A 26,357-nucleotide genomic window follows, 5' to 3' on the forward strand; every position below is an offset into this window, starting at 1 on the left:
GACCGTCTTCCGACAGCGCTGGTCATTACTCCAGACAAGCCCCGCTGATACAGGTGGCATGGATGTGGCCTCCATTGCCAGTCCTAGGGTAGCACTGACTGTCCCATGCCTGCCATGTCTCGGGCTAATGTCAGGACTGATGGCACTTGTCTGGGTCCACAAAGGGGATTTAAAAACAGCTGATGGGAGGAGTGGTGGTGGGGGGGTGTTGCACAAAGAATGGCCGTGAGTTCTGGCACATCTGCTGAGTGGCAAGTTGCTCCAGGTGCCGGTTGAGATGGCACTGGAGTTAAACATAAAGGAGGAGAAAGTGAGGACTGCAGATACTGGAGATCCGAGTCAAAAAGTGTGGTGCTGGAAAAGCATGGACGATCAGGCAGCATCCGAGAAACAGGAGAGTCGATGTTTCGAGCATAAGCTCTTCATCAGGAATGTGGAAGAGTTTCATTTCTGATGAAGAGTTTACGCTCTAGAGTGTGAAGGACACCATTGGGGCAGGGTAGATAGTTAAGGAGCTGTTAAGATACAGTGAGAAAACTTGCTAGGCTTCATGGTGGAAATCCTTCCAAAAACCACAACTGTAACATGGACTCTGTCAAAAAGACATATAATTCAGTCCCAGGCACAGACTTACAAGTTTCAGAAACACATTATGCCTGAGTTGAGTTTTCTGGGCAGCATTCAGTACCTTTCCAGATGGTACATATGTACCAGGGAACCACTGTAACCCTCAACTTTGTCCCCTGAAACATTACTTCCTGGGTTAGGTCACCAGGCATCCATGGGTGGCATGGTGGCCCAGTGGTTAGAACTGCTACCTCACCTCCTGAGATTCAGTTTCAGTTCCAGCCTTGGGAGACTGTCTGTATGGAGTTTGTGCATTCTCCCTGTGACTGCGTGGGTTTCCTCCCCGATTCCAAAGATTGGCCATGTTAAATTACCCATAGTGTCCAGGGATATGCAGGCGAGGTGGACTAGCCAGGGTGAACGTGGGGTTACCAGGATAGATAGCGGGCGTGGGTGCAATGCTGTTTGGAGGGTTGGTGCAAACTCAATGGGCCATTTGGCCTCTTTCCACACTGTAGGGATCCTATGTTTTGAGAAGGACCACAGCCTTTATGGAGCGAAGGAGTTTTATACTCACTGGAAGTTTCCAGAAGGTGACATCAGAATATCATCAGGAATCAAGGCTTCAGTGTCAGCTTCGTATTCCCTCGATTGCAGCAGATGGAATTCATCTTTTAAACATGATTGAGCTACAAAAAGAGGCCAGGATTTATGCAGATAGGAGGCAGAAATAATCAGACTCTGTCAGAACCAATGTTTGTCAAATCACTTCCACCTCACAGCAAGAGGTGAGCTGAGCGAAAGGAAATCCCTCAAAGAAGCATCTGTGGATTTTTCAAATATCCACGATGATCTGTACCAGGGGCTAATTTGTTGTGGAAGCCCCTTTAATCAAAGCCCATTTCTTCTACACCCTCCCCCTACATCCCTGCGGCACCCAGCCCCACCACCCTACCCCTATCCATCACTGCAATACAGTTTGGGGTTTTACCAAAGGAACAGACTCTGGGGAGTACATTCTCCACAAAGTAACTGCCTTCCTTCATTCCCCCTTCACCCAAACAAACGGTATTAGGACATAGAAACCTGAAGCTAAAACCTCACCCCAATTGGCTGTCTCAGATTTTTTAATTTGTTTTGTGGGATGTGAACATCTTTGGCTGGCCAGTATTTATTGCTCACACCAGCTCCCTTGACAAAGTGGTGGAGAGCTGCCTTCTCGAACCGCTGCAGTCCACCTGCTGTGGGTTGACCCACAATGCCCAAGGGGAGGGAATTCCAGGATTTTGACCCATCGACAGTGGAGGAACGGCGATATATTTCCAAGTCAGGATGATGAATGGCTTGGAGGAGAACTTGCAAGGGGTGCTATTCCCATCTTTCTGCTGCCTTGCCCTTCTAGATGGAAGTGGTCATGAGTTTGGAAGGTGCCATCTGAGGATCTTTGGTGAATTTCTTCAGTGTATCTTGTAGACAGTACATACTGTTGTGGATGTGGTGTCAATCAAGCAGGCTTCTTTGTCCTGGATGGTGTCAAGCTTCTTGAGTATTGTTAATGCTGCATTTGTCCAGGCAAGTGGGAAGCATTCCACCACACTCTTTACTTGTACCTTGTAGACACTAAAGTTGGTGGAGTAGTGGACAGTGTGGAAGAATGTTACAGGTTGCAAAGGGACTTGCATAAACTGCAGAATTGGGGAGAGATGTGGCAAATGGAGTTCAATGCAGCTAAATGTGAGTTGAGGCACTTTGGGAAGAATAACAGGAAAACAGAGTACTGGGTCGATGGAAAAATTCTTGGTAGTGTGGATGTGCAGAGGGATCTTGGAATCCATGTACATAGATCCCTGAAAGTTGCCACCAAGGTGGATAGTGCTGTTAAGAAGGCATACGGTGTGTTAGGTTTCATTAGTAGAGGGATTGAGTTCCGGAGCCAAAATATCATGCTGCAACTGTACAAAACGCTGGTGCGGCCACACTTGGAATATTGTGTTCCCCATATTTCGGGAAGAATGTGGAAGCATTGGAAAAGGTACAGAGGAGAGTTACCAGGATGTTGCCTGGTCTGGAGGGAAGGCCTTATGAGGAAAGGCTGAGAGACTTGAACCTGTTCTCATTGGAAAGAAGAAGGCTAAGAGGGGATTTGATAGAGACATACAGGATGATCAGAGGATTAGATAGGGTAGACAGAGAAAGTCTTTTTCCTAGGATGGTGACATCAGCTTGTACGAGGGGGCATAACTACAAATTGAGGGGTGATAGATTTAAGACAGATGCCAGAGGCAGGTTCTTTATGCAGAGAGTGGTAAGGGCGTGGAATGCCCTACCTGCAAATGTAGTCAACTCAGCCACATTAGGGAGATTTAAGCAATTCTTAGATAAGCACATGGACGATGAAGGGATAGTGTAGGGGGATGAGCTGAGAATAGTTACAGGTCGGTGCAACATCGATGGCCGAAGGACCTGTTCTGTGCTGTATTGTTCTATGTTCTATGATGGACAGGCTTTGGGGAGTCAGGAGGTGAGTTGCTTGCCACAGTATTCCTAGCCTCTGACCTGCTCTAGGAGCCACTGTGTTTATGTAGTGAGCCCAACTGGGTTTCTGGTCAATGGTAACCCCCAGGATCTTGGAGGATTCAGTGATGGTAACACCATTGAATGTCAAGGGGCAGGGGTTGGATGGTCATTGCCTGGCATTTGTGTGGCATGAATGTTACTTGCCACTTGTCAGCCCAAGCCTGGGTATTGTCTAGATCTTGTTGCATTTGAACAGGGACTACTTCACTAAAGTTCTTCTGCCAAAACGTTCATCCTCACAATGTGAGTGTAATTAACACTAATGTAGACCTACAGTCAGAATTAGCCCTGTTTACATTGTGGCTGTGAAGTCATGGAATCATAGAGGCCTACAGCACAGAGACAGGCCCTTTGGCTCAAACCGGTCCATGCTGACCAAAATATCCATCAACGCTAACCTCATTTCCCTGCACTTGGCCCATATCTTCCTAAACCTTTCCTATCCATCTATTTATGCAATTGCCTTTAAAATGTTGTTAATGTACCTGCCTCAACCACTTCTGCTGGCAGCTCATTCCAAATGCGTAAAATTCCCTGTGTAAAAAATGTTACCCCTCAAATTTCCTTTTATTCTTTCCCCTCTTACCTTAAACTGATGCCCTCTAGTCCTCAATTCCCCAACCCTGGGAAAAAGACTGAGTGCATTCACCCTATCCATGCCTCTCAGGATCTTATAAGATCCGCCCTCAGTCTCCTACACTTGAAAGAAAAGACCGAACTTATCCAACCTCTCCCTATAACTCAGACCATTCAGTCGTGGCAACATCCTTGTAAATTTCTTCTGCACTCTTTCCAGTTTAATAACATCCTTCTTGTAGCAAGGTGACCAAAACTGAACACAATACTAATGTCCAGCATAACTGCAACATAACTTCCCAACGTCTATACTCAGTGCTCTCACTGATGGAGGTCAGTGTGCCTAAAGCCTTCTTCACTGCCCTGTCTACCTGTGACTCTACTTTCAGAGAACCATGCACCTGAACTCCAAGGTCCCTCTATTCCACTACACTCGTTAACACTCTACCATTCACCATGAAACTCCTGCCTTGATTTGACTTACCAAAATGCAAGCCCTCACACTTCCCTATAAGTCTGAGTTGTTGTTGTTGTTTGTGTGCAAGCTAAAGTAGAATATTCACTTTGGGCCCCACTGCTTCAGTGTCATTCTTAACATTCAACTGACATTTTCCATTTTGTGAATCCCCCCACCCTCAGAATCTAGAGTCTCATATAAAGGACTGCTCCTCTGACAGTGTGGCACTCCCTCAGTCCTGTACTAGAGCACCAACTTGGATGACATGTTCAAATCCCTAATGCAAATAACTGTTTAAAAAATCCTTTTGCTCTTCAGTAGTATATCCTTAGGGCCTTCCGACAGAATCCTGAACCCGACTTTTTCTCTGGCAATTCCCAATCTTAGATAGACATAACCTTTTTGGTCAGGGCTACCTATTGTGGAGAACTGTTTTTATGGGTGCTTCACTCTACTCGAAAACAGCAAGGATTGGAGCTTCAATCCAGGATGGTTAGAGGTAGGGGCCAGTTCCAAACAAGGAGCCAAGTCGAGGTGCAATGTTATTCAAAGAGATGAACAGGGGAAAGAGAGAAATCATTGTAAAGAGAGAGACGTGAATAATCAGATGCTGAGAAAAAAGCGAGCAGAACGAGGAGAAAAGATGTATAGCTGAGACAGATTTAACACTTCAGTCCCCTGCCTAGAGCTGGCTGTCAGGTCTGCTGCCATTTTGGAAAGGAGAGGTTTCCTCATGGCTCCTGCTGGTTACAAACTGTCGGTAGAAGAAATAGGACCCTCCTCACTGCAGCTGGTACTGACCAGCCAGTGGAAGTGCTGTTTTATTAACCACACTATCACATTGCTCTTCAGACAGAGGTATCCCTGACTGTATCTTGGGAATAAGATAAATTTAATACCTTTTGGCATTGTAATCCCATTACATGCCCTGGTACCAGCTCACTTCAGTCATTTGCACTTCAATTCTTATCAGGAATTCTTATCTCATTTAGAAAGTGGGAGTATTTTGAAAACAGTGCAGTGAGAATTCAGGTCCACCGTGTTCTTTTCAGTGAAGAGTGAAGGGCAAGGGCAGCAAGTCCAGGGAACCCTGGATGTCAACGGATATCGAGAGTTTGATCAAGAAAAAGAAGGAAGTGTAGTTCCTGTGCTGTATCATTTCATGTCCTGTATATGTTCAGTACTGCACACCAAAAACAGGGGAGGCCCTTCAAGAGCAGAGAGAGTGTAGAGGGTTGTTTCCAAAAGAAATTAGGTGCGTAAAAAGGAGCCACAAAATATCTTTGGCAGTTCGGATTAAGGACAGCCCCAAGGCATTTTCCTAGTACATTAAGGCAAATGGGATGAACAGAGAAAGAGTGGAGGTAAAAACAATGACTGCAGATGCTGAAAACCAAATACTGGATTAGTGGTGCTGGAAGAGCACAGCAGTTCAGGCAGCATCCAACGAGCAGCGAAATCGACGTTTTGGGCAAAAGCCCTTCATCAGAGAAAGAGTGGAGACTATTAGAGATCAAAAGAGAAGCCTATGTGTGGAGATAGAGGATGTAGGTGAGATCTTAAATGAATATTTCTCATCTGTATTCACATAGGAGAAAGACATTGTAGCTGGAAATTTCATTTGGATTGGTGAGATTCTGGAGCCTGTTAAGATTAATAAAAGGGACATAGCAGGTGCCCCAGTCCTGAAAAAGGGTTATACTCAAAATGTTGACTTCTCCACCTCCTGATGTTGCCTGGCTTGCTGTGTTCTTCCAGCCTCCTGCCTGTCTACTACAGTAGATGCGTTAGCATGCATAAAGGTGCATAAATCCTGAGGGCCTGATGAGATATATCTCAGGCTGTTATGGGAGGCAAGGGCAGAGATTGCTAGGGCCCTGATGGAGATATTTAATACCTCACTAGCTACAGGTGAAGTGCCAGATGACTGGGGCATAGCTAATATGGTTCTTTTGATCAAAAGGGCAGCAAGGATAGGCCAGGTAATAACAGATCAGTTAGTCTGACATAAGTGGTAAGGAAATTATTGAAAACATTCTGAAGGACAGGATTAATCAACACTTGGAAAGGCAGGGATTCATCAGGGATAGTCAGTACAGACATGTGAGGGGGAGATCCTGTCTGACTAATTTAACTGAGCTTTTTGATAAGGTTATGAAATGTTTGCTGAGGGTAATGCAGTCGACCTGCAGTGGTGTACCACAGGGATCAATGCTGGGATCTTGGTGTTTGTAATGACTTGGATGTGAGTGTAGAAGGTAAAATTAGTGAGTGTGCAGATGACACAAAAGTTAGTAATGTCATTGATAGTGAGGAGGATGGTTTCAGGATGATATTGATCAGCTGGTAAATTGGGCACAGCAATGGCAGGTGGAATTTAATCCTGATAAATGTGAGGTGTGACAATTTGGGAGCTCTAATAGGGAAGGACTTACACACCGAATGGTAGGTCACTAAGGAGTACTGAGAAAAAGGACCTTAGTGTACGAGTCCACAGATCCCTAAAGGTTTCAGCACAGATAGGCAGGATGGTGAAGAATGCATATGGGACACTTGCTTTCATTAGCCAGGGCATATAATACAGGAACAAGGAAATCTTGTTTCAACTTTATTAAATATTGGTTAGGCCACTGATGGAATACTGTGTGCAGTTCTGGCCACCACACTATTGAAGAATGTGATTACACTAGAGACATTGCAGAGGTGAATCTCCAGGATGTTGCAGGGCTGAAAAGTCTCAGTTATGAGGAGACCCTGGATAGACTGGATTGGCTTTCCATGCAGCAGAGGAGGATTGGGGGGGGTGGGGAATAATGGCAGAGCAATGGGCCAAATGGCCTACTCCTGTGTCTACTGCTATGCAACTCTGCAATATACAAAGTAATGAGAGGCATATATTATGAGAATCTCTTCCTCATGGCAGGTGTGTCTAAGACCAGAGGGCAAAAGTTTTAAGGTGAGGAGTAAACATTTTAGAGGAGATGTGAGGAAACATTTATTCACCAGAGGGTGGTTGAAATATGGAACATGCTGCCTGAGAGGGTTGTGGATGCAGGTACTTTTGCAACATCGAAGAAGCATCTGGATGGGTACTTCAAATGCCAAGGCTAGTAGGCTGTGGACCAATTGCAGGGAAATGGGATTAGTGTAGCTTGGTGTTTGTTGGTCAGCATAGACATGGTGAGCTGAAGGGCCTGTTTCTGTGCTGTATGACTCAATGACTCTATGAGGATAGCAATGTGAGAACAAGAGTAAGCCCTTCAGTGTTCTCTGCCATTCAACAAGCTCCTAGTGATCTGTATCCAAACTCCATTCACTGGCCTTGGCTCCATATCCTTTCTTATTCTGAACAATTTATTGAGCTCAGATTTATAATTATGAACTGGCCAGTTTTTTGTATCACTGTTCTATCCTATCACTGTTTGCATGAAGAAACTGGAGCTGTACCAGACAGTTCTCAACCTTGGCATTGTTTTTGGCCCCAAGATGAGGTTCTAATCACAAAAACACTCCATCACCAAGGCCAATTAGTTCCACCACTGTAACGTCATCCTAGTGCGCCTCCATTAGCCCGAGCCTTGGCTTTTCCAATGTACAACCTGTACATCTTGCTTTCCATAATGTTAAGCTCATTTAAAACTCTGCTGCCCACACTGTAATGCATGCTAAGTCTTGTTCAGCCGCCAACATGTCTATGCTAACTACATCGAGTCCTGGTCAGTCAATGCCTTGTTACTAAAATTCTTATTCTTGTTTTCAAATCCTTCCATGGCTTCACTCTTCCTTATCTCTGTAACTTCCTTCAGCTCCATGACTCTCCAGGTCTCTGCACCCCATTACATTTTGGCCACTCTGTTGAACTACCAGCTAGTGCCCAGTGGCAGGCGGACTATGTAAACCGAGCTAATGGAGGCTTAACTACTAAGGACTGTATCATCTCTGCATGAAGGGATTAACAGCACGTTATCATGGACTTAGCCCTCCTGCATTTCCCAGAGAGACTGAATATTGTTTGGAGAGTGAGGGGTTCTGAGAAGGATTCTCCCCCAACTTGCCTTAACTGTTTAACTGTCACATGTTCCTCCTCTGCCTGTACACCCTTACATTGTGCAATTACCACATCCAGAAATGTATTCATGCATGGTTTTCAGCTTTGTGAATTGACCCAGTGTGATACCAAGTCCCAAAACATGGGTTATGTGCTCCCCCAGCTTGCCACACCCCCTGCACGAGGTAGTCTGGGACACCAGAAGCATCCCATTGTTCCCACATGCTGGAATTCCACTGATATTCTTGCGAGGGTTCTATTGAGTGTGAGTTAAAAGGTTCCAAACATGTTCTTTTGTTCAGCAATCCTCAAAAATGTACATGTAATTTATCACTCATAAAATCCCTGCAGTGTGGAATCAAGCCATTTGGCATATTGAGTCCACAGAACTCTCCAAAGAGCATCACACCCACACCGCCCTACCCCGTCCCTGCATTTTCTACAGTTAATCCATCGAGCTTGCACATTCCTGGACACTATGGGCAATATGGCATAGCAAATCCAACTAAACTGCACATCTTTGCATTGTGGGATGAGATGAAAAATGTGATGCTGGAAAAACACACCAGGCCAGGCAGCATTCGAGGAGCAGGAGAATTAACATTTCGGGCATAAGCCCTTCTTCAGTAATGAGGCTGGTATGCCAGGCGGGCTGAGATAAAAGATAGGGGGGAGGGGATTTGGAGGAGGGGCGGTGGGAATGTGATAGGTGGAAGGAGATGAGGGTGAGGGTGATAGGCCAGAGAGGGGGTGGGGGCGGAGAGGTCGGGAAGAAGATTGCAGGTCAAGAAGGCGGTGCTGAGTCCAAGGGTTGGAACTGAGATAAGGTGGGGGAGGGGAAATGAGGAAGCTGGACAAATCTGCATTCAACCCTTGAGGTTGGAGGGTTCCTAGGCGGAAGATGAGGCGCACTTCCTCCAGGCATCATGTGGTCAGGGTCTGGCGATGGAGGAGGCAAAGGACCTGCATGTCCTTGGCGGAGTGGGAGGGGGAGTTAAAGTGTTCAGCCACGGGGCGGTTGGGTTGGTTGGTCCGGGTGTCCCAGAGGTGTTCTCTGAAACATTCCGCAAGTAGGCAGCCTGTCTCCCCAATATAGAGGAGGCCACATCGGGTGCAGCGGATGCAGTAAATGATGTGTGTGGAGGTGCAAGTGAATTTGCGACGGATATGGAAGGATCCATTGGAGCGTTGGAGGGAAGTAAGGGGGGAAGGTGTGGGCGCAAGTTTTGCACTTCTTGGGGAAGGTGCTGGGAGTGGAGGTTGGGTTGATGGGGGGCGTAGGCCTGACGAGGAAGTCACGGAGGGAGTGGTCTCTCCAGAATGCTGATAGGGGAGGGGAGGGAAATATATCCTTGGTGGTGGGGTCTGTTTGGAGGTGGCGGAAATGACGGAAGATGATACAATGTATCTGGAGGTTGGTGGGGTGGTAGGTGAGGACCAGTGGGGTTCTGTCCTGGTGGCGATTGGAAGGGCGGAGTTCAAGGGCGGAGGTGCAGGAAATGGAGGAGATGCGGTGGATAGCATCGTCAACCACGTCTGTGGGGAAATTGCGGTCTTTGAAGAAGGAGGCCATTTGGGTTGAAACTGAGCACCCAGAGAAAACCCACACTGACACAGGGAGCATATGCAGACTCCACACAGTGTGGAATCAAACCTGGGTCCCTGCCACTATGAGGCAGTAGTGCTAAGCACGGTGCCACCATGCTGCCCTACTCCAACCCTCCCTGTGATCTGACAACCTCCTCATCTCATATTTACAGTAACTTCACTACTGACGTTTAGATTAGATTAGATTAGATTGCTTACAGTGTGGAAACAGGCCCTTCAGCCCAACAAGTCCACACCGCCCTGCCGAAGCGCAACCCACCCATTCCCCTACATTTACCCCTTACCTAACACTACGGGCAATTTAGCATGGCCAATTCATCTAACCTGCACATCTTTGGACTGTGGGAGGAAACCGGAGCACCCGGAGGAAACCCACGCAGACACGGGGAGAACGTGCAAACTCCACACAGTCAGTCGCCTGAGGCGGGAATTGAACCCAGGTCCCTGGCGCTGTGGGGCGGCAATGCTAACCACTGTGCCACCATGCCACGTTCTTTAATAACTATGTTGGCTGTTTAAGTGTCAGCTCCCTCCCTGTAGCTGTGTTACCCTCTCACGTGCCCCTGTCTTATCTCTGTCAGTCTCAATCACTGGCCCCGCTCTCACTTTTGTTTTAATCACCCAAATGATCAAAGCTTGTGGAAGACACTGGTAAATAAGAGCAGAATTTTTGGCTGACGTCCAAAGGTTATGTATGACCCAGTGAGATCCAAAAGACTGCATTTCACCTGTGCTAAAATTTCCATGGCAACAAAACAGATCTGCAGAATATCAGATCACCTGCACATAACATGCCTCAACATTTAAACGTTGTCCCCCTTTAAGGCCATAAGTTGTAGGAGCAGAAGTAGGCCATTCAGCCTACCGAGTCTGTGCCAGCATTCAATGCTCTCACAGCTGACCCATAATCCTTCACTCCACTTTCCTGTCTTTTCCCTGTGAGCCTGGAATCCCTTTCCTGATTAAAGGTCTGTCTATCTCAGCATTGAATATACTTAATGACCCAGCCTCAACAGCCTTCTACAGTAAAGAATTCTACAGATTCACTACGCTCGGAGAGAAGAAATGCCTCCATGTCTCTGTCTTTAGTGTCTTATTCTGAGATGATCCCATCTGGGCCCATACCCTCCCTACAAGGGGAAGCAACCTTTCTGTATCAATCAACTCTAACGAGCCATCTAAGAACCTTGGATATTTCGATAAGGTCACTCTCACTCTTCTATATTCAAACAACTTCAGGCCAAATCAACTCAGCGTCTGCCATAAGGCAATCCCTTTTTACCTGGTATCAGGCAAATTAACCTTCTCTGAACTGCCTGTACTGCCAGTCTATCTTCCCTCAGATAAGGGTCGAAGAGTGTGGTGCTCGAAAAACACAACCAGTCAAGGAGCATCCGAGGAGCAAGAGAATCGGCGTTTTGGGCATAAGCCCTTCATCTTGATTCTCCTGCTCCTCAGATGCTGCCTGACCAGCTGTGCTTTTCCAGCCCCACACTCTTCAACTCTGATCTCCAGCATCTACAGTGCTCACTTTCTCCTTCGATAAGGGGTCATAAACTGATCTCATTAACTCACCACCACCTTCCCAAGGGTGACTAGTGACGAGCAATAAATGCTTTCGGATCACGCCTACGGCTTTCTTAAAGGGGAGGGTGAGCAGCCAGAAGTTGTGGTACATATTGGTACCAATGACATAGCTAGGAAAAGGGGTGGGATCACGAAAAGTGAATTTAGGTGATAGGAAGCTAAAAAGAAGGACCTCAGGGGTAGTAATCTCTGGGCCCCTGCCTGTGCCACACACTAGTGACGGCAAGAATAGGAAGATTTGGCAGACAAATGCTTGGCTGAAGAGTTGGCAGCAGGGTTTCAGATTTGTGGATCATTAGGTTCTCTTCTGGGAAAGGTATGACCTGTACAAAAGGGGTGGGTTACACCTGAACTCAAGTGGGACCAATATCTTTGTGGTTAGGTTTGCCAGAGCTGTTGGGAAAGGTTGGCAGGGGGTGGGAACCAGAGCATCAGGTCAGAAGATGCAGCAGTTGGTGTCAAGGTAGATGCAGTGAGCAGACAGTCTGTGAGGAAGGGATCGTCTAAAATGGCAAGAGGATGGGAGTCCAGGCAGAAAGGCAGAAGGAAGCAGAGACCAGAGCGAAAGTTAGAAAAGAAGAAAGTTAAACTGGGGACAGAATCATATGCAAAAGACAGGGAGATTGCTAGATGCTAAAGGGACAATGAGTACAAGGGCACTTTATCCGAATGTCCACAGTATTTGAAACAAAGTCGGTGAACTTGTTGGTGTAAATCGGTACAAAGGGTTATGATTTTGCTGCCATTACAGAAACATAGTTGTAAGATGGAGATGACTGGGAGTTAAATATCCAAGGGTACCAGGGAATTGGGAAGGATAGGTAAGGGAGGTGGGGCCACACTCTTAGTTAAGGATGAGATTAAGGCGATAGGGAGAGACAATATAGGATCTAAAGAGCAAAAATGTTGAATCCATTTGGGTGGAGATTAGAAATAGTAAGGGGAAGAAGTCACTGGTGGGAGTAGTCTATAGGTCACCCAATAATAATGCAACAAGTGGCCCAATCAAGAAATATCTGACAAATATAAGAACAGATTGGTGGTAGTCATCGGAGGTGTCAACATGCACATCGATTGGCCGAATCACGTAGGTAGAGGCAGCCTTGAAGAGGAGTTCATAGAAACTTATCAATGATAACTTTCTTGAGCAACATGTTACCAAACCTACAAGGAAGCATGCAATCTTAGATCTGGCTCTGTGGAATGAGGCAGGTAAAATTAATGATCTCATAGTTAAGGATCCTCTCAGTAAGAGTGATTACAGTATGATTGAATTTCAGACACAAATAGAGGGTGAAATAGTATCATCTAAAACAAGGGTGTTATGCTTAACCAAGGGAGATTATAATAGGATGAGGAAGGAGTTGGCTAAATTAGACTGGGAGCACAAGTTATATGGTGGAACAGTTGAGGAACAGTGGAGGACATCAAAGAAATGTTTCACAGTGCTCAAGGAAAGTATATTCCAGTCAAAAAGCAGGATAGCAAAGGTAGGAATAGCCAGCCTTGGACAACCAAGGAAATAAAGGAAGGCATCCAATTAAAAGCTCAGGCTTACGAAGTAGCCAAGAGTACTGGGAAACAGGAAGATTGGGAAAACTTTAAAAAGCAACAAAGAACCACAAAGCAAGCGATAAAGAAAGGAAAGCTAGATTATGCATGCAAACTATCACAAAATACAAAACAGGTAGGAAAAGTTTTTATAATTATATAAAATGGAAAAGGGTGGCTAAAGTGGACATAGGTCCCTTGCAGGATGAGAAAGGAAAATTAATATTGGGTAATGCTGAAAAGGCTGAGACCTTGAATAACTATTTTGTGTCAGTCTTCACAAAGGAAGATGTGTCTAACGCACTAAAAAATGATGTTAAGGATACGATGGGAGGTGAAGACCTCAATTGAATTGTTATCACTAAAGGGGTAGTGTCGAGCAAAATTGAGGGTCTAAAGGTAGATATGTCCCCTGGTCCTGATGGAATACATTTCAGGGTGCCGAAAGAAATGGTGGAAGTTATAGTAGATACGTTAATGGTAATTTACCAAATTCACTCTGGGCAGGTCCCAGCGGACTGGAAGACAGTAAATATCATGCAGCTGTTTAAAAAAAGGTATTGGCAAAAAGCAGATAACTTTAGGCCAGTTAGCTTAACATCTGTAGTCGAGAAAATGCTGGAGGCTTTCATTAAAGAAGAAATAGTGAGACATCTGGGTGGAATGGGTTCCATCAGGCAGGTGCAGCATGGATTCAGGAAGGGAGGGAAGGTCGTATTTGACAAAGTTGCTGGAGTTCTTTGAGGATGTACCAAGCGCAGTGGATGGAGGGGGACAGGTGGATGTTGTAAGCTTGAATTTCCAGAAGGTGTTTGTTATGGTACCACATAAAAGACTCATCCCTAAGCTAGGAATGCAAGGAGTTGCAGGGAATGAACAAGCATGGGAAGGCGACTGGCTAAATAATAGAAAGCCGAGAGTTGGGATAAATGGGTGTTTCTCTAGTTCGAGATCAGTGGTGAGCGGGGTGTTGCAGGATTCAGTTTGGGCCCGCAACTGTTCATGATGTATATAAACGATTTGGAGGATGAGACCGAATGTAACGTATCCAAGTTTGCTGATGACACTAAACTGAGTGGAAGGGCAAACTGTGCAGAGGATATGGAGGGTCTGCAGAGAGATTTAAATAGGTTAAGTGAGTGGGCAAGGGTCTGGTAGATGGAGTACAATGTTGTAAATGTGAGGTTATCCACTTTGGAAATAAAAATAGTAGGTCAGTGTATTATTTAAATGGTTGCAACACACTGTTGAAAATGTGTTCCTGGAAAAGCGCAGCAGGTCAGGCAGCATCCAAGGAACAGGAGAATCGACATTTCGGGCATCAGCCCTTCTTCTTCTCCTGTTCCTTGGATGCTGCCTGACCTGCTGCGCTTTTCCAGCAACACATTTTCAGCTCTGATCTCCAGCATCTACAGTCCTCACTTTCTCCTGCAACACACTGTTGTCCAGAAAGACTTAGGAGTACTCGTACATAAATCGCTAAAAGTTGCTTTGCAGGTGCAACAGGTAACCAGGAAGGTAAACGGAATATTGGCTTGCGTTGCTAGAGGGATTGAGTTTAAGAGCAGGGAGGTTCGGTTGCAGTTGTACAAGGTGTTGGTGAGGCTGCAGCTGGAGTATTGTACCCAGTTCTGGCCTCCTCACTTGAGGAAGGATATACTGGCTTTGGAGGCAATGCAGAGGAGGGTCACCAGGTTGATTCTGGAGATGAGCGGGTTACCCTATAAGGAGAGTTTGAGCCGCTTGGGACTGTACCCACTAGAATTTATAAGAATGAGAGGGGATCTTATCAAAACATATAAAATTAAGAAAGGGCCAGATAAGATCGAGGCAGGCAAGTTGTTTCTGCTGTTGGGTAAGACTTGGACTAGTGGACATGGTCTCAAGATTAGGGGGAGTAGATTTAGGACAGAGATGAGGAAGAACTGCTTTTCCCAGAGAGTAGTGAATCTATCGAACTCTCTGCCCATGAAAGGAGTAGAGGCAGCTTCATTAAATATATTCAAGACACAGTACACAGTTCACAGCACCAGGGACCCAGGTTCGAATCCAGTCTCGGGCAACTGTGTGTGTAGAGTTTGCACATTCTCCCAGTGTCCTCTGGGTTCTCTGGTTTCCTCCCACAGTCCAAAGATGTGCAGGTTAGGTGAATTGGCCACGCTAAATTGCCCATAGTGTTCAGGGATGTGTAGGCTAGGTGCATTAATCAGGGGCAAATATAGGATAGTAGGGGAATGGGTCTAGGTGGGTTACTCTTCAGAGGGTCAGTGCGGACTTGTTGGGCTGCAGGGCCTGTTTCCACAATGTAGGAATTCTATGATAGTGGAAAGTTTTAACCTGTATTCCCAGAGTAACAGACCCTGGCTCTCTCTCAATTACAAATTATGTTCTCACAAAGTTGACCAGGGAATTACCATTGATTATTGTGAAAAATCCCCTCTCTCGTGCTGTTTAAGGAAGGAGTTCTGTTGACCTTACTTGGTTTGGTCTACATATGACTCCATACACACTGCAATGTGGTTGACTTTGAATAAGCCTCTGGAACCCACTCTGTTCAATGCAAATACAGATGGGTAATAAATGATCCCCAAATCCCATAAATGGAAAATAAATAGAGCTGTTTAAGGTGTGAAAACAAAAATTAACAAATGGCACCCTCCCACACCAAGGAGCCCTTTCCCTTTGAGGAAGGAAGTTCCAAACATATGGTGCGGTTGGATCTGGGGATAGACTCATTGTGGAGCATCCATGAGACTTCAGACTGTTTCACAAGCTGGTCACATCACCAGTAAGGCCTACACAGGCAGAAAAGCATTGGGTAACCACCAGGAAGACTGAGCTAGGCAGATAGTGCAGGAGCCCCTGTGGGCATCCCCTTCTCAAACAGATATACCATGTTGGATAATGTTGGGAGGAATGGCCTTTCAGGGAAAAGCAACAACCAAATATGTGGCACAAAATTGGGCTCGGTTCCACAGCAGAGGTTGAAAAAGACAGGGAGAGCTTTAGTGATACGGGATTTGATTGTAAGGAGAACTGAGAGGCTTTTGAGTGGCAGAAAATGAGACTCTTGAATGATATATTGCCTCCCCAGTACCAGTCCAGAGAAATCTCAGAGCAGCTACACGGCATCCTGCATGTAGTAGGTGAACAACCAGCAGTCATGGTACATGGGTGACAAAATAAACAAGGTCCTGCAATAGGAATTTTGAGAGATAGGTGGTAGATTAAAGAGGAAGACTGCTAAGGTTGTAATCTCCGAATTACTGCCAATGCCACTTTGCTAACGTGTACGACAGTGGTGAGATAGGTCAGGCGAATGTGTGGCTAAAGGGATGGTGCAGAGTCATGGAGTCATAGAGATGTACAGCACAGAAACACACTCTTCAGTCCAATTAGTCCATGCCAACCAGATATCCTAAGTTAATCTCCCATTTGCCAGCACTTATCCTGTATTTATATGCATGGTGACGCAGAGGTCAGCACTGCTGCCTCACAGCACCTCGGGCAACTGTCTGTGCGTTACTCTTTGGAGGGTCAGTGTGGACTTGGTGGACTGAAGGGCCTGTTTCCATATTGTAGGGAATCTAATCTACTGATCCTGATACCTGTTAAATGTTATCATTGTACCAGCCTACACTATGTCCTGTGGCAGCTCATCCCAGACACGCACTACACTTTACGTTAAAAAGTTGGCCCCTTAGGTTCCTTTTAAATCTTTCCCCTCTCACCCTAAATCTATGCCCTCTAGTCCTGGACTCCCTCAACCCAGGGGAAAGACCTTGTCTATGTACCCTATCCATGCCCCTCATGATTATATAAGCCTCTATAACATCACCCCTCAGCCTCCGACACTCCAGGGAAAACAGCCCCAGCCTATTTGTGGGTGGCACGGTGGCACAGTGATTAGCACTGCTGCCTCACAGCGCCAGAGATCCGGGTTCAATTCCTGCCTCAGGTGACTGACTGTGTGGAGTTTGCACATTCTCCCTGTGTCTGCGTGGGTTTCCTCCGGATGCTCTGGTTTCCTCCCACAGTCCAAAAATGTGCAGGTCAGGTGAATTGGCCATGCTAAAAATTGCCCGTAGTGTTAGGTGCAGCAGTAAATGTAGGGGAATGGGTCTGGGTGGGTGCGCTTTGGTGGGTCGGTGTGGACTTGTTGGGCCGAAGGGCCTGTTTCCACACTGTAAGTAATCTAATCTATTCAGCCTCTCCCTATAGCTCAAACCCTCCAACCCTGGCAACATCTTGTAAAACTTTTCTGAACCCTTTTAACTTTCACAACATCCTTCCTATAGGTGGGAGACCAGAATTGCACACAAAATTCCAAAACTGGCTTAACCAATGTCTTGTTCAGCCATAATATGACCTCACAACCCCTATACTCAATGCTCTGACCAATGAAGAAAACATACCAAAAAGCCTTCTTCACTATCCTATCTACCTGTGACTCCACTTTCAAGGAACTATGAGTCTGCACTCCAAGGTCTCTTTGTTCAGTAACACTCCCTAGGACCCTATCATTAAGCGTTTTGGTTCTGCTCTGATTTGCCCTCCTAAAATGCAGCACCTCACATTTATCGAAATTAAACTCCATCTGTCACTCCTCATGGCATTGGCCCATCCGATCAGGATTCCATTGCATTCTGAGGTAACTTTCTTCACTGTCCACTACACCTCCAATTTTGGTGTCATCTGCAAACTTACTAACTATACCTCCAAATCATCTATATAAATAACGAAAAGCAGTGGACCCAGCACCAATCCTTGTGGCACACCACTGGTCACAGGTCTCCAGACTGAAAAACAACCCTCCACCACCACCCTCTGTCTTCTACCAGTTCTGTATCCAAATGGCTGGTTCTCCCTGGATTCCATGTGATCTAAGCTTGCTAACCAGTTGACCATAAGGAACCTTGTCAAATGCCTTACTGAAGTCCACATAGATCACATCACCGTTCTGTCCTCATCAGTCCTCTTTATTACTTAGAACATGGAACATTACAGACCCAACAGCCTTTAACGTTGTACTGACCTTTTATCCTACTGTCACATCAAACTAACCTACATACCTTACATTTTACTATCATCCATGAGCCAATCCAAGAGTAGCTTAAATGTCCCTAATGTATCTGACTCTACCACCACTGCTGGCAGTCCATTCCACACACCCACCACTTTCCGAGTAAAGAACCTACCTCCATCATCTCCCCTAATCTTCCTCCAATCACCTTAAAATTATGCCCCCTTGTGATAGACATTTATGCCCTGGGGAAAAAGTCTCTGGCTATTCACTCTATCTATGTCTCTTATCATCTTGTACACCTTTATTAAGTCACCTTCTCCGCTCCAATGAGAAAAGCCCTATCTCCCTCAACCTTTCTTCATAAAACATGCCCTCCAGTGCAGGCAGCATCCTGGTAAATCTCCTCTACACCCTCTCTAAAGCTTCCACATCCTTCCTATAATGAGGCGAGCAGAACTGAACACAATATTCCAAGTGTGGTCTTACCAGGGTTTTATAGAGCTGCAGCATAACCTCGCGACTCTGAAACTCAACCCCTACTAATGAAAGCCAACAGCCCATACACCTTCTTAACAACCTTATCAACTTGTGTGACAACTTTGAGGGTCTATGGATGTGGACCCCAAAATCCCTCTCTTCCTCCAGACTGTCAAGAATCCTGCCTTTAACCCTGTAATCTGCATTCAAATTCAACTTTCCAAAATTAATCACTTCACACTTTTCCAGGTTGAACTCCATCTGCCACTTCTCAGCCCAGCTGTGCATCCTGTCAATGTTCTGTCGCAATCTACAACAGCCCCCCACACTATACATAACTCCATGAACCATCATTTCATCAGCAAACTTGTTAACCCATCCTTCCACTTCCTCATCCAAGTCACTTATAAAAATCACAAAGAGCAGAGATCCCAGAACAGATCCCTGCAGAACACCATTGGTCACTAACTTCCAGTCTGAATACTTCCCTTCTTCTGTGGGCCAGCCAATTCTGTATCCAGACAGCCAAATTTCCTGTATCCCATGCCCCCTTACTTTCTGAATGAGCCTAGCATGGAGAACCTTATCAAATGCCTTGCTAAAATCCGTGTAAACTACATCCACTGCTCTACCTTCATTAATGTGTTTTGTCACATCGTCAAAGAATTGAATAAGGCTTGTGAGGCATGAGATTAGCCACGCTGACTATCTCCAATCAAACTAGGGTTTTCCAAATATTTATCAATCCTGTCTCTCAGAATCCACTCCAATAATTTGCGCTCCCCTACCCCCACCAAATTAACACTGACTGGTCTGTAATTCCCAGGGTTATCCCTATTCCTGTTCTTGAACAAGGGAATAACATTTGTCACCTTCCTCAAAAAACCCCAAGTTTGTGAGACATGATTTCCCACGCACAAAGCCATATTGACTATCCCTAATCAGTCCTTGCCTTTCCAAATACATGTACATCCTGTCCCTCAAGAATTCCTCCAACAACTTGCCCACCACTGACATCAGGCTCACCGGTCTATAGTTCCCTGGCTTGTCTTTACCACCCTCCTTAAACAGTGGTGCCATGTTTGCCAACCTCCAGTTTTCCAGCACCTCACCTGTGACTATCGATGATACAAATATCTCAGCAAGAGGCTCAGCAATCACCTCCCCAGCTTCCCACAGAGTTCTAAGGTATACCTGATCAGGTCCTGGGGATTCAGCACCTCCTCCTCTGTAATTTGGATATTTTTCAAGATTAGTATAGCTTCCCTACAGTAAGAAAACAGACCCTTCAGCCCAGCAAGTCCACACCAACCCTCCGAAGAGTAACCCTCCCAGACCCATTCCCCTACCCTATGTTTACCTCTGACTAATGCACCTAACACCATGGGCAATTATAGCATTGCCAATTCACCTGACCTGCACAATTTTGGATTGTGGGAGGAACTGCATGCAGACGTGGGGAGAATGTGCAAACTCCACACAGACAGTCACCTGAGGCAGGAATCGAATCTGGATCCCTGGTGCTGTGAGGCAGCAGTGCTAACCACTGAGCCATCATGCCACCTTTCAGGTGTCACCCTCTATTTCGCCATTGCTGCCTTGCTGGACTTGAGGGATCCTATTCTCTGCCTAGTTACCATTTTGTCCTTAATGTATTTATAAAATCCCTTTGGATTCTCCTTAATCCTTTTTCCAAAGCTATCTCATGTCCCCTTTTTGCCGTCCTGATTTCAATCTTAAGATTACTCCTATTGCCTTTATACTCTTCTAAGGATTCACTCGATCTATTCTGTTTATACCTGATAACTGCTTCTCTCTTTTCTGAACCAAATCCTCGATTTCCATAGTCATCCAGCATTCCCTACACCTACCAGCCTTGCCTTTCACCCTGACAGGGATATACTGTCTCTGGACTCTCGTTATCTCATTTCTGAAGGCTTCCCATTTTCCAGCTGTCCCTTTACCTGTGAACGTCTGCCTCCAATCAACTTTTGAAAGTTCTTGCCTAATACTGCCAAAATTGGCCTTCCTCCAATTTAGACCTTTAATGTTTAGATCCTTTCTATCACTATTTTAAAACTAATAGAATTATGGTCGCTGGCCCCAAAGTGCTCCCCCCCGACACCTCAGTCACTTGCCCCGCCTTATTTGCACCTTCCCTAGTAGGTACATCCACATACTGAATCAGAAGATTTTTCTTGTACACATTTAATAAATCCTTCTCCATCTAAACCCTTAACACTATGGCAGTCCCAGTCTACGTTGAAAAGTTAAAATCCCTTACCATTCCCATCTTATTATTCTTACAGATAACTGAGATCTCCCTACAAATTTGTTTCTCAATTTCCCGCTGACTATTGTGGGATCTATAATAAAATCCCAGTGGGGGATCATCCCTTTCTCAGTTCTCAGTTCCACCAAATAGCTTCCCTGAAAATATTCCCAGGAATATCCTAAATAATTAAAGCCGTAATGCTATCCCTTATCAAAAACGCCACTCCCCCATCTCTGCTTCCCTTTCTATCCTTCCTATAGCATTTGTATCGGGAACTTTAAGCTGCCAGTCCTGTCCCTCCCTGAGCCATGTTTCTGTAATTGCTATGATATCCCAGTCCCATGTTCCTAACCATGCCCTGAGTTCATCTGCCTTCCCTGTTAGGCTTCTTGCATTGAAATAAATGTAATTTGACTTCCCTCGTTCTCTGCATTGCTCCTGCCTGTCCTGACTGTTTGATTTCATCCTTTTCACAATGTACCAGTCTCAGACTGACCTCTTTCCTCACACTCTCCCTGGGTCCCATCCCCCCACCCCACCTTCATGTTTAAATCCTCTTAAGCAGCTCTCGCAAATCTCCCTGCCAGTATGTTAGTCCCCTTCCAATTCAGGTGCAATCCATCCTTTTTACGTAGGTCACTGCTACACCAGAAGAGAGTCCAATGATCCAGAATTGTGAACCTTTCTCCCCTGCAACAGCTCCTCAGCCACACATTCATCTGCTCTATCCTCCTTCCCTACCCTCCTTCGGAGCACCCAGAGTAATCCAGATATAACTACACTCAAGGGCCTCCTTTTTGAATTTCTGCCTAACTTCCTATATTCCCCATTCAGAATCTCATCCTTTTTCCTTCTGTTAGTTCCAAAGTGGAGAACAACCTCCTGCTGGTCCCTCTCCCCTTTGAGAACATTCTGCGCTCTCTCCGAGATATCCTTGATCCTGGCATCAGGGAGGCAACACACCATTCTGATTTCTCACTGCCAGCCACAGATACATCTGGCTGTGCCTCTGACTAGAGAGTCCCCTATCACAATCGACGACTTGGAACCTGACGCACCCGTCGTTACGTTAGAGCTGTTATCGGTATAAGAAACTTGGCTGTTTATGCTACATCCCCCCAAGAGTCCATCACCCCCTACATTGTTCAAAGCAGCCACAGGAGACTCCTGAACTTACTTGCCTCCCTCTCCTACCTCTTCTGGAGATAACCCATCTACCTGACAATATCTGCAATTTTTCCCCCATCCTATAACTGCCATCCATCACACCCCTAGCTCCTATAAATTCCTCATTGCCTCTAACTGCTGCTCCAACTGATCCATGCCATCTGATAGGATTCGCAACCAAACACACTTACTGCCGACATAATCATCAGGAACACAGAAATTCCTCCTCGTTTCCCACATCCGACAGGAAGAGCACATTACTCTTCCTTAACAATCACCTTAACAAGCTACAGAAAATAGCACCATCTTACTGCTCTTAGAAACGCTGCTCCAAGCTAATTTAGCATCTCTGTTCTTATATTTTAAAATTTCACATCAATAAAACATATACCTGGGGGAGCAGGCTTTGGATTTTTGAATCATTAGGATGGCTCCTGGGATGGATGGGATTTGCACAAGCTGAACTGGAATGCTTTGATCCTGCTGTTAGGCAAGTTTTAACTTGATTTAGCAAGATGGGGGCGCAGAGTGGATGTAAAGTCAGAAGCAAGGCTCAGTTAGATTTGGGCAGGAATACAAGAACAATCCAGTAGGCAGAGAAAACATGGGCATGATAAAGCACATTGCAGGTCAGGAAATCTAAACTGTGTCTACTTTAATACAAGGAACCTGACTGTTAAAGCATTGATCAGCACGTGGGAATGTGACATTGTTGGAATCATTGAGACCTGGTTGAAGGATGGAGAGGACTAACAGCTCAACATTCCAGGTTTCAAGTGTGACAGAGCGGGGGATGCAAGAGAGTGGGGGCATTATTGATAAAAGAGACCATCGCTGCAGTGTCTGGGGAGGATGTCTTGGAATGCTCTTCAAATGAGTCTATCCAGAGAGAAATAAAACAGGGATGATCCCTTGGCTGGAATTATACTACCAACAATCAGACAGAGATAGAGGAGCTGATATGCAGGCAAACCATCGAGAGTTGTAACAGGAATGATGTTATAGGAGTGGGGTTTCAACTTTGCTGACATGTGGGCGGTACAGTGGCTCAATTTAGCAATGCTGCCTCACATCACCAGGAATCTGGGTTCAATTCCACCCTCGGGCAACTGTATCTGTGGAGTTTGCACATTCTCCCCATGTCTGCGTGGTTTCCTGTAGGTGCACTAGTTTCATCCCACAGTCCAAATATGTTAAGGTTAGGTGGATTGGCCATGTTAAATTGCCCATGGTATCCAGAAATGTGCAGGCCAGGTGGGTTAGCCATGGTTAACACCCCATGTCTGGTTATGGGGACAGCAGGGGATGTTCTTTGGAAGTCGGTGCAGACCTGATGGGCTGAATGGCCTCTTCCTGCGCTGTAGGGATCCTATAGTTCAGGAGAGATTTAGGAAGCACTTCGAGACACAGAGGGTGAGAAATAGAATCAGACAGCATAGAAACTGACACTCTCCAATGCCATCTTAAAACACAGAAAAATAAAACAAAACATTGAAAACAAAGGCAGGTAAAGCAAAAAAAAAGGAATAGTCGGTCCACCATGTCTATGCTGGCCAACAAACTACACTAACCTCATTTAACTGCGAGGAGCTGTGGTACCTGGTGGCATCTGCATCGGTGAGGTTCAATGAGGATTTGTTGTGGCGAGGGCGTCGATGGAGGAAAGATGGCGCTGAAGAATGGTGCCTCTTGTTTTAGCGGCATTGTGGCAACGGTGACACGTGGCTAGTCACCAGACCCATAGCAGAGCACTTAACAAAAAGGACAGTAAAGCTGAACAGTATTCCTTTATTTCTTTGCTTTACTGCCTTTATATTCAATGTTTTGTTTTATATTTCTGTTTTAAATGCCATTAGAGTCATAGAGATGTACAGCATTGAAACGGACCCTTCAGTCCAACCCGTCCATGCCAACCAGATATCCCAACCCAATCTCGTCCCACCTGCCAGCACCCAGCCCATATCCCTCTAAACCCTTCCTATTCATATACCCATCCAAATGCCTCTTAAATGTTGCAAATGTACCAGCCTCCACCACTTACTCTGGCAGCTCATTCCATACACGTACCACCCTCTGCGTGAAAATGTTGCCCCTTAGGTCTCTTTTATATCTTTCCCCTCTCACCCTAAACCTATGCCCTCTAGTTCTGGACTCCCCGACCCCAGGGAAAAGACTTTGCCTATTTATCCTATCCATACCCCTCACAATTTTGTAAACCTCTATAAGGTCACTCCTTAGCCTCCAACGCTCCAGGGAAAACAGCCCCAGCCTGTTCAGCCTCTCCCTGTAGCTCAAATCCTCCAACCCTGGCAACATCCCTGTAAATCTTTTCTGAACTCTTTCAAGTTTCACAACGTCTCTCCAATAGGAAGGAGACCAAAATTGCAGAGTGACGACACTGTACAACACTTCTGACTGTATTTTGTGACAAAATACATGTGACATAAATAAATAGCTGCTCCCAGTCTATGTTTGCCAAATCCTGTCAAATGAAATTGAAATTGACCTACCCCCAACTTAGACACAACTTCTGCACTATCCTTATCCCTTTCCATCATGATTTGTCAAACTTATGGTCACTATTCCGAAAATGCTCAATCACTGACACTTCAACCACTCAAGTGGCTTCATTCCCTTGGACTAGATCTCGCATAGTCCCACCTCTAGTAGGACTATTTGTATACCAGCACTAATAGCTCTTCCAGATGTACTTTAAAAACTCCACCCCACCTAATTCTTTCACACGAAGGCAATTAAAATAACTCCACAGAGGCTGGAATCCTGTCACTAAGTCATCCTTTATTTACGAATGGAGAAGCCTTCACATTAATTCCGCTCCCTCAGAGCCAGCTCTCAGAGTGAACCGAACCCCTGACATTCCTGTTTATATCTGTCAGCCAGGGCTCCCACATCAGACCAGATTAACAGCCCCAATCAGGGAACTCATTAACCTCATTACAATCACTATAGCGATCGCAGTTAATCATAGAATCCCTACAGTGTGGAAACAGGCCATTCAGCCCATTGAGTTCTCCATTGATGCTGCAAAGAGCATCCCACCCAGATTCACCATACCCATGTAACCCTGCAGTGTTAACCACTGTGCCACTGTGCTGCCTGGAATGGTCTGGCCCTAATTCTCAGGCTATGCCCCTTAGTTCTAGATTTGCCAACCACACTGTTTTTTTCTTGTTACTGTCTTGAAGACTTCGATCAGATCACCCATTAACCTTCTGAATTCTTGAAAAAACAGGCCGAGTTTGTACAACGCCTTTTACTTTAACTCCTGAAGCCCAGGCAGCATTCTTGTAAACCTATGTTATACTCCCTCCAAGGCCAATACATTCATCTTCAGGTGTGGTCCCCAGATCTGCTCACAGCATTCCTACTGAAATCTAACTCATGTTTGTCCAACTGCAACATAGCTCCTTGACGCCCTTACCTTCTAGAAATCTATTTCTTTGTTCAATATATTTAATGATTTTGCCTCCACATAACTTTATGGGTTAGAGATTATCACAGGCTCACCTCTCTCTAAGTGAAGACAATTTCTCCTCTTCTCAGTCCCTGCACCCAATTGTCAACGTTTCAATCAGATCCCCTCTCATTCTTCTCAATTCCAGTGAATACAGGCCCAGTCAATGCAACCTCTCTCCCTCCAACAAATCTACCAGCTCAGGAATCAACCTGGTGAACATTCTCTGCACTCTGTCAATGGGAGGTTTATCTTTCCTTAGCTCAGGTGCTCCTTGCTCTAGAACTGTAAGCCCTACTGCTCAAAGTCAGTGGAGGCATTGAGGCCCGTTCCTGGAGGAATTCGAAGGATTCAAGAGGGGCAATGCGGTTGGAATTCAGCCATCCATGCAGGATAGGTGCAACAGCAAACAGAGGGGAAACTCTGTGAGGAAGGATGGAATGGAGGGCTCTTCTCAAAAGGTTCACATGTCCCCAGTCTGTGTGAGCCAGGCAAAGTCTCAGGAGATCCCACTTTGCTGAAGAGGTGGTGACAGAGTAGTGCTCAACCAGGGTGAGGATAGCCATCCCAGTGTCACCGAAGATTACCATCACCTTTTCCTTTTGTACAATCAGATCCTTCCAGAGATAGTGATGTCAGCTTCATCCCAGAGTTCACTGTCCACAAATGTATCTGACAGACATCAGAACCTCTTGACAGAGGGAAAGAGGGTTTTCACACCCCGCCTCTCAGAGAAGAGGAGACCACACCGACCCTCCGGAAAGCAACGCGCCCAGCCCCATTCCCCTACACCTAACACTTAGCAATTTAGCATGGCCAATTCACCTAACCTGGAATGTGGGAGGAAACCGGAGCACCCGGAGGAAACCCACGCAGACACGGGGAGAATGTGCAAACTCCACACAGACAGTTGCCTGAGGTGGGAATTGAACCCGGGTTTCTGGTGCTGTGAGGCAGCAGTGCTAA

At 45.8% G+C, this 26,357-nt stretch overlaps 1 protein-coding gene across 1 annotated transcript in view; it reads right to left on the reverse strand.

The window, feature by feature from the left end:
- The window catches only part of cmtr2 (cap methyltransferase 2), a 48,083-nt gene that overhangs the window by 12,498 nt on the left and 9,228 nt on the right, over window positions 1-26,357 (reverse strand). The gene's annotated exons all lie outside the window — the stretch shown is intronic.

This window comes from Chiloscyllium punctatum, chromosome 26, assembly GCF_047496795.1.
Source record: "Chiloscyllium punctatum isolate Juve2018m chromosome 26, sChiPun1.3, whole genome shotgun sequence".
In the NCBI taxonomy this organism is placed as follows: Eukaryota; Metazoa; Chordata; class Chondrichthyes; order Orectolobiformes; family Hemiscylliidae; genus Chiloscyllium; species Chiloscyllium punctatum.